The sequence below is a fragment of the Zootoca vivipara genome, chromosome 5, assembly GCF_963506605.1.
Source record: "Zootoca vivipara chromosome 5, rZooViv1.1, whole genome shotgun sequence".
NCBI lineage: Eukaryota > Metazoa > Chordata > Lepidosauria > Squamata > Lacertidae > Zootoca > Zootoca vivipara.
In genome coordinates, this window is record NC_083280.1 from 59,843,333 (window position 1) to 59,853,332 (window position 10,000).

The following is a 10,000-nucleotide window of genomic DNA, read 5'->3' on the forward strand; positions in this document are numbered from 1 at the left end:
TTTATCCATTTCGCTTTACACTGTAAAACAGAAAATCCAATTTTCTACTCAGAACATTGAAGGATAACTTGTGGAAATAAACTGAGATGCTTAAAGGCTAAACCTCTGACTTCTACACACACAAACATGCATATAAAGCAATAGCTAGGATTCCAGTGCGCCAGGACCATGAAACTAGTTCAGTGCACCCAGAGGGACTTTGGATTTCAGCTTCTCATTTAGCCACCTCAACCTCATCCCATCCCATACAGAAACACACTTTTGAAAATGAAGCGACTTTCAAAAACTGAGTGATATGTGGTGTCTACTGTACAAAGTGGGGAGTGAAGTCAAACATTCTACTGGCCATGCACAAGCTTAGGTATAACTAAAGTAGCACTTTGGACTGTTGCCAAAATTTATGTATAAAGGGACGGTGTAATTTAAAACAAAATGTGATGAATAACAAAGGCAGTTATATGCTACAATCTGGTATATTTGCTATGCCACCAAATGATTTTGAGTTAAGCAGTCATCAGTATGTAACTACTGTTCCCCCCAGTTTAACAGTTAACACATGATATCCTAGTTTGTCTTGTAGTTTCAAAGTGAATGGCAGCTCTTTTCTCTAAAGCTAGACAGATGTGGAAAAACCTATCATGTTAGGCCACATCTGCAACTACCTTCCTGACACCCTGATGTGGCAGGATAGCAAAGGAATGGCTGCGGGATACTTTCTAAACAAGGAATAGGAATAGAGTGGAATGAGGCAAACCAAAACAACATTACTCCAGAAAGTATGCAGATTACACCACCTCAAGCAAGAGATGGATCATAAGTTTCTTCAGTGTGCTGGAGTTAGTAGTGGGATAACACTGCAGAACACAGCTCATTTCTCATATCACCTTCAATGTCCACTTAAATAAACTACAAAGCCTTTTTGACCAGAGGTATTGGTATAACAAAAGAAATTGGGGGGGGGCACATGAATTAATACCTTTAGCATATCACTTTCAACTCTCTTAAAAATTATATTCACACCAGCTATAATGTATCTCTGCAGTTTGCATCCTCAACCTTAGATGCAGTATAGTGCAGATCTTGCAGAAGGATTGCATGCTGTAGGACACTAAGGCACGATACCTTTAAAAAAAAGCCACTGTATGCATATCCTGAAAGCCCAATTACACTATCAAGCAAATCGTAAGGGATAGCTCTTGCTGGACTCTACCACTTCAGATAGCTGATAAGGAATCGGATGTTAAAGTTATTTAACAAAATGAAAAAATACTAAAGCTTGGGCTTTCCCCTGTCATGTGAACTTTCATGTTTCCTCTCACATCAAATTTTATTTTGAAAATGCCCCCTTTTAAGGTGTTGATTTTTTCAAGAAATTTACAGCTTTGCACTTGCGTTTCAATCCTAGAACCATTATATTGAAAAAACTCACAGCACATTCAGAATGAGGATTCAGAGTCAACATTGATATATGCTGCAGCAAATTTCTAAGCCATGCTTAGAGTAGACTAGAGGTCAGCAGACTTTCAGCAGGGGGCTGGTCCACTGTCCCTCAGACCTTGTGGGGGGCGGGAAAATAAATGAATTCCTATGCCCCACAAATAACCCAGAGATGCATTTTAAAGAAAAGGACACATTCTACTCATGTAAAAACACGCTGAATCCCGGACCATCCGCGGGCCGGATTTAGAAGGCGATTGGGCCAGATCTGGCCCCCAGGCCTTAGTTTGCCTACCCATAGAGTAGACCCACTGAAATCAGTGGGACTTATGTTAGTCATGTATAATTGAAGTCTCATTGATTCCAGTGGCTCTGCTCTAAGCATCACTAAGTTTTGATTCTAGTCCGACAATAAATCTGCAACACTTTCCATGATCTTAGCTGCAATTTTCCAGCTGCCAAAATCAAGAAAATGATCACAGTTGTCTCCATGTGCCCTCTTTTAGATCACAAGTTCATGACCATGGGGAGATTGTCATAATATAACTGCCATCTAATACATTTGTATCATGTCTTTCCATCCAATGCATTCTTGAGGTGCCTAACAATCATAGAACCCCGACAAAAATGCAGCAATGAAATTATCAAATATTTGAACTGGATGAGATGCTTCTTCTTTCAATGAATTTCATACATCTCAAAACATCTACGTTAATTTCTAATGGAAATAACAATCTAGTTTGGATTGCGGTCATTCCTGACAATTTGCCAATATCAAAGCCGATTTAGTTTTACTGGTGCCTATTTAAAACAAAAGGCAATCAACCTATTTATCGTGATATAACAACAGCTTGGCTAGCTATGAGAGTATGACTTGGATTAAGTAAGGGGGAGGGTTAGGAAGCTGTGTTAATATGCAAGAACTTCATCTAATTGAACTTAACATTTGAACAGGGATAAGTTCCCAAGGCAAAAAGTAGGGTGAATGCATCTCCCCGATGCATTTATCTATATTCTGCATATGTGGTTAAATCAACCTACAACACGTTCCCATGATTCTATCACTGAAGGCCTCTTTTGCAACAATTTCACTAACATATAGATTAATTACTGCCTGAATGTCCTTTTAGCTCTCTACAGAAGCGCTCATGGAGTGACAATATTGCCTGGTTATGCATTTACCAAGGATTTTTCCGGGTATCTGAACCGACTCCCACATCCAACAGTGCTCCAAGCCTTTATCGTTAAGTCCAGAGATATTCTGGTGGGTTCAGGGCTGCTAATAGGCTTTCCCAACCCCCATAGATTTGTTTCTATCAAAATAGTTTCTTTCAAGCTAGAGAGAGAGAGAGAGAGAGAGAGAGAGAGAGAGAGAGAGAGAAGGCTGTCTCGGCAAAAGACTGTTCTTTCTCACCAGATGTGTAACCGTGTTTCGTCTTTCACTATAGACAAGCTGGAGCCGACTTCTTCCGCTACCCAGGCCAGTGCTACATGTCTTACAACAACACAAATGTAAGCTTCTTCCTTTCCACACATGTTAAACTCATTTCCTAACTATGGGAGAACATAACACTATCCTTACTGCTGTTGTCAGATGATTCCGTTTATTTTATATACTCATAGCACCACAAGCAGATGATGACTGGCTCTTGGTTGCTTTGGTGGCTGTGAAATGTTTAGGGGCAAATGCTTTGTTTTCTTTTAAGAGAGAGTGTGTGAAAGACACTCACACACCCCAGCAATATAAAAGTAAATTGCATCTTCTAACAACAGCAAGAGTTTGTGTGTGCAGCACACATATGTGCGCACACATACGCCCATGTGCGGCACATTCATACTCGGAGAGATATGAGTTCGCTTTCCACAAACTCCAACTCACTAGAGTGTGCAAACTGTATAAAACACACTACTTTCCCACTTAATACAGGATGGTTATACTTTAAAGTTTTTATTCCTCTTCTCTAAGAGAAATAGGTAGTACTTCTTTAACAGAAGATGGGAACCATAACCATATATAGGGAACCCTATATAGTTAATCAATCAGGTGATTTAACAAAAAAAGACATACAATTTCACATAAAAATTTAACTATCAGAAGCCAGTTTACAAAGCACATATGTGAATCTCCATGCCTGTAAAATTACCCACCTTTGGTTATTTTCCAAATTGAGGCCATTCCTTTTATTTTCAAAACATTAATAATTCCAATGCAATCTATATGGTGTTTTTTTAAATGATCTTGACCACATACATTTTTGTAAGATTTGCTATTAAGATAAACAAACAAGAAGAGCTTGTATTCTGAAAGCCTGACCGAGGTGAATGGTTTTCATTTTCTTAGTGTGTAAGCTCTGGAAGCTTTGCCAAGTACAGGTTAAGCTCCCTGAGTTTTCACTTCCTGTAGCCCTGCTTGTCAATCACTTCCTGGCATCTGCAGTGACAATTTCCATCCTTAGAGCTTGGAATTTCCATCTCCTCCAAAGTGTCTCCCAGTGCCACACTTAACCCCTTGGGTTCCCATGTCTAATAAATTATTCACCATCTTTGCAAAAGTAACTGGACACTGTTGCATCTATGTTGATTGTAAACAAAACATATCCTTTCCCTAAATATATTTTAGATTTTTATGCATAATAGAGATATTAATTTTGATTCCCTTTCTTAAAAATGTTATAATTTTGTTACTGGAAATGTTTCATTGCAACAGCTTATCCTATAATTGGTTCACGATTTGTTGTTTTTATAAATTTCTATTTATAGATAATATTTACTTCCTGTATGCATGTGTACCAGAACTCTGTGCTTAAAAGATTTTTCCATAACCTAATCCAATTCATCAAAGGCATCCTAACAAAATTACAGGCTCTGGTAGTATCTTTGCCTTTCACCTGATAAGGCTCTAACAGAAGCAGTGGATGGTTTGTATCAGGGTACTTCTTGTAAAATAGTTTTTGACAGCTTTGCTTAAATCCCTTTCCCCATTTTTCCTTTCTCACACAAACACACTACTTTATTATTCTTTTGCAAAGGACTTCTACTGAATGCAATACAAACATATTTTGCTCCATTGGGGGGGGGAGTACAGTAGAATGAGAGAACTACGTGCAAAACCCCATGTCTAACACATTAAGTAGTAATTTAAGAACTATTTAGAAAAATGCATATGAGTGCATCCTTTGACAACCGTAATAGGTAATTTACAGCACAGCAATCCTATGCATGTTTACTCAGAACTAAGCCTCAATGGCTACGATGAGGCTTACTTCCAAGCAAGTCAATATAGGATTGCAGCCTTAATTAACTGTGGTTTTAAGAAGTGGTTACTATTACAGATCATGACTGACTACTGTTGAACACTTTCTGATCATCTTTCCGCATTCTCTTTCTGCACTATAGAGCATTTTCTCTCCTCCCCCCACTGCATTGCATATGGGCTCCATAATACCACCAAGACATGTCCTTCCTATCACCTTTTTTTCTGTTTTGCCAACAACCTATCTTCTATTTCTCAGGTATCCCAACTTTTTTCTCTCCTTCCCATAGCATTCACCTATACCTGTACCTGCATTTCTATTACCACCCGTTTTCTGTTCTCACATCACATAGAACTCTAAAAGTCCACATCTGTCACTTGCCACCCTTTAAATTTCTCCACCCCCACGGGTATCTTTGCACCTCCATATCTGACGTACCCAGTATTTTCTCACCCCTTAGGTGTTGCTCTTACTTTTTTCCTGCTTTCTACAATGCTCTCTCTTCTCTCTATTCAAGTATAGATCTGCTACCCTCTTTTTTTTTACATTTACCCCACCACATATATTTTCACACCCCTTTCTGTCAATTATATCCATTTCTCCTATCTTCTTCACCCCCTTGTTTCCACCCACCTCCAGTGCCTTATCTCTAGGCCTCCTTGCTGACTTTGGCACAACAGAACACAAGGCTTTCACTCTCACTTTAAGGAGTGATGGAGCAGACCTACTTCAGGCATTGCGTTGTGCAGATCTGATTTCAACAAAGAAAGAAAATTTGCAGCATAATGACTTGGAACATTTCTTCTAAAGCACTGAGTTCATTATTGCCAAGTTAAATAGTTTTACATATGCAGCTCATTTTTGTGACTTCATAGTCCATATATTGAACAAGGTTTTCACATAACACACATGCATTAAAATCTATGGTAATTTCACCATTGACTTCAGATGGATGTTAATTGCAACCTTATCATGTGAAGCTCCCCTGGAGACATAGCTATAGCTATAGATAGATCTGATGTATCTTTATCTCAAGAATACTAGGATAATCTATTTGCTTGCAAACTATCCAAAAGAACACCTTCACCTGTGCACCTACGGTAGAAGTAAAAACTGACGCTATCCACTCACAGCCATCTCTGATTGATTACAATGATGTAGTCTATGTCAATCACCTATAGCAACATAAAATACTGTTCTCCCACAAATCTAACAACTTTAGAAATATACTTTCGACTACATGACACATTAAAAGCGAAAAGAAAAAACAATTCCTAGGCCTATTCTACAGTAATTACATGCACTCCTTAAAGAAAACTAAGAATGAACATTTTACAATAAAATGCACTGTTTTCATTGCATTATGCAGATTAAATGACAACTTGTCATTTAAGAAGTTAATAAACAGACAACGCTTTGCAGGTTATCCAAATGCTACTGAATAGACAACCTTGGATCCCTAAATGATGTGTAATTAAAATTATTTTTAAAATCCTCCTTGACAGGCCAGGGCTTAGCCAAAATGTAAATGACATTAAAGAAGACAATGAATTTAATTTTATTTAATGTCCCTTTTTGCAGATCCTCATTTACATAGCATTTTTAACAAAAGCGTTGACCTTATAAATGCTGGCATTTGTACAGCTTCTGCAGAGTTGGATTTAATCATGCTTTCACAAAGCCATAAGGGAAAAGCTTTAAGTTCTCTGGTTGGATATGGAGTAGGAATAAAAACATTGGGACTGGTCAAATGTTTATCCTCCTTGCTTCTGAAAACAACCTGACAAGAAGATGTAAAGGTCTAGGGAATAACCCATTGCTGTTTGTAAGGCTTGGTAATAATCATACATAATCGTTTGGAAATATAGCTAATAAAAAATATAATGAGTGTTCAGCAAAATCGGCATTAGGCCCAAATTACATGATATTAATACTTGAACAGGTGCAGAAAGGCTCTTTAAATGAGGTAAATGAATAAAATGTCCCAGAGCACAACTGTGTGCACTGACAAAAAGTCAATCACATGAATAATTCAGTGACTAGGACTGCCAGCAAAGGTCAGCTTTCTTTGACCTTTGTGACAGGAAGTGAAAGGAAACACTGTTGACTAAAAAAAAACACCACCTCCAATCAGTCTGCAGCTACCATTCTACAATTACTCTGAAGGAACAAACTTTATCTACAAGTAAAATAAAGCTATTTCTTGGAAATCTAAAGCATGAAACAAAACTTGATAATTTCATCAGCCTTCTGAAAGATACAAACTATTAAAGCTTTCCCTCACACTGAAACGGGAATGAAGACAATACAAAGTTACATAGTGACTATGAAAGGTTAACTACAGAGGGGCATTTTTTTCTCTGCAAACAATGTCAATTATGTATAAAATCTGAGGTCAGCTGAAAAGTATTTTAAGAGCCCACAGGGTTGGAAGTTTGTAGCAGCTGTTAAATATGACAAAATTTCTTCTCCCCCCCACCACCCTCAAAAAACTAAAGCTATTCCAAACTCTGTATGAAAGAAAATGGGATAAACAGATGTCTGGCGTTTATACAGAAAAGTAGAACACACTAGGAATTATAAGTCTTCTAAACTCTATAGAATAATGCCAGATTTATTGGGGAGGGAGAGTATTTACTACCCACAGAGATGCCAACTAACAGTACGACTGTGATAGTACCATCTGGAAAAATGATGCGAAGCATGCTCTCAGCAATACTTTGCAAGCTCATTCAGTGTGCACAGGCAGATCTGCCATTGTTTTAACCAGCAAGTTGCTTCTTAATGTTGTGATAGTAATGTAACCCTGACTTCCCATGTTCTTTCGCAATCAGTCTCTTCAGTTTTCAACAGTTGGACACTGTTATATATTCTAGCCAAACAAGGAAAGGAAAAGTCAAAAGGATGTCTCTTACCAGGAATTTCCATACCTTCCAATAAAATATTATGATGGCAGAAAAGAATTATTTTAGCACACAGTGTGGTTTTGGTTTAGCAGTTATAGCGGCATCCTGTAATCATTTACAGCCATTGGAATGTATGGGTGAAATAGGATAGATTTATCTCTTCATAGTTGTGATATGTAGACAATGGGTGTTCCTAATGAGGAACATCTGCTTTTGTGCTTTCCCAGAAAACATTATTCCACTATGAAAATGATACTCTCATCCTTTTCAGCAGTCCTACATAAAAATATAGGGCTTTTCTTTTATTTGACTTTCTTTGGGGCAGCCTAATTTCCCATGGACACTTTTCTTTCTTTCTTTTTTCTAGGTATTCTTTGGCTACAATTACTTTATAGTATTCTTTTGTGCACAGTATCCATTACAGGGATGACATTTTTTTAAAAAAAGACAAAACATTGTCAAAAAAAGAGAAAGAACTACAACTACTTTTAAAGAAATGTGTTCAAGAGGGTGGGGAAATCTAGCTAAAATATATAAAACGTTCCTATGAGGGAAAAGGCTTATAAAAGAAGTAGTTTGTACTGTGCAAAATTTTACACCCTTACATTAAAAAGTTGAAACTATTTTAACTTGCTACTATGCAAAATCATTTTATTTGAAATTTTGTAATGGTGCCTAATTGATCACCTCTATATTATACAGCTATTTCACATTTTTCATTGATTCCATTGCAAAATAAATTCTAAGTTATAAAAAATAGTCTTTCTTTTCCCCCAGAACAAATGCATAGCCAAATATCACAATACCCATTTGAAATACGGGTTGATATCCTCAAGAGTTCAAATGTTCCTGGTCAAAACCTGGTATATGTATCCAAATGCCAAAAAGATCTAGTAAAGTATATGGTATCTAATTTTTAAGCCAAGTGCTAACACTTCATGTGAGAAGCTGTAAACTGACCCACAAATTTAACTAGACTATTTTATTCTGTGATGCTGAAGAGGATATACAGCCTAGAAATTCTGCTCTGCCATCAGCAAATTTAAGTGATAAACTAGGAACACATGCGTCAATCCAAAACAAATTATTATTAGAAATCCAAAATGCAATTTGATACTCCCCAAAGACTATACCAATCTTATGATTCATTCTATCAAAATATATTTTCCTCTTATAACCTAGCTGAATTAATTTTTATGTAAGCATTAAATGCAGCACTTTTTAAAATGTATGTCAAAGTACTGAGAGTGCAATAACAACAATTCCTAGTGCAGCAGAGTATGCAACAAAGTGCTAATAGAAGGTTGTCATTATAAATGACAACTCTTAAGAAGGCTAAAATATACATTTTTTTACATTATGCAAAATCAGGCCTTACCTTTACATTTCTTAATGTAGGAGGTGATTAAAATTCCTATAAAATTGCCATATCTTCAATTTTAGAAGCATAGCAGATTTTTCATCAATAATTAAGATCTCAAAAGCATTTGTGCAAAGCGTAAATGGAGTTTCAATCTTCTTTATTCAAATAAACATGGTAAACCCATTACCCAAGTGCTTTTTTATCCTCTCATGCTTCTAGAATATCAAATTATAACATTTTTGGGATAGATATAGGGAAGTATAAAAGCAATGATATTGTGTATTTTGTTCCTAAATAATACACACACACACACACACACACACACACACACACACACACTGCCAGTTGTTCAAGTATATCAGTAAGTATTTCTCACTTAACAATAATAAAAGTTATTTGTGATGCAATCCATTGTATTCATATACTGTCAGTGCAAAGTGCTGGTACATTTATTGACGTAAGCTCAATATTGAGGAAATGATCACTGTGTCCAACATCTATATTTAAGCATGACTGTGCACACACTATGCTGTACCACTTGCATTTAACCTGTACACCATACTTAACACCTATATGCTGTTCAACATGTTTAAAATGTAAAAATTACAAAGCTCTAGAAAACCAGAAGACTTTACTTGATAAAATATATTCCAAGATCACATCATAATTAACATCGGTAGGAAATCTCTTTCTGTTAACTATTCAACTAAGATTCCTAAACTTTCAAACAGATATACCGGTACACTATAAAATACGTAATAAATTCCATTCACAAGGCAACAATCCACTGCTGTATTATTTCCATAGCTAAAACAAAAGGCAAATATATTGATTTTTGGTACTTTGAGTTCCATAAAGTGTTGAACTTGTTCTCAATTGCCTGACACAATCCCAGAGTGATGGCAACAACTGGTCAGCCCTATTTGATTACTAATAAGAGAGATGTCCCTTCTGTCAGATACCTAACATTCTCCACTAAGCAAACAGCTATTTCAGCTACTTAAACATTAGCATTACTCTCCACTGGTGGTGCATATTTC

The 10,000-nt window shown here is 36.6% G+C and overlaps 1 protein-coding gene across 6 annotated transcripts in view; it reads right to left on the reverse strand.

The window, feature by feature from the left end:
- EBF3 (EBF transcription factor 3) overlaps positions 1–10,000 on the reverse strand; it is a 178,158-nt gene that overhangs the window by 145,767 nt on the left and 22,391 nt on the right. The gene's annotated exons all lie outside the window — the stretch shown is intronic.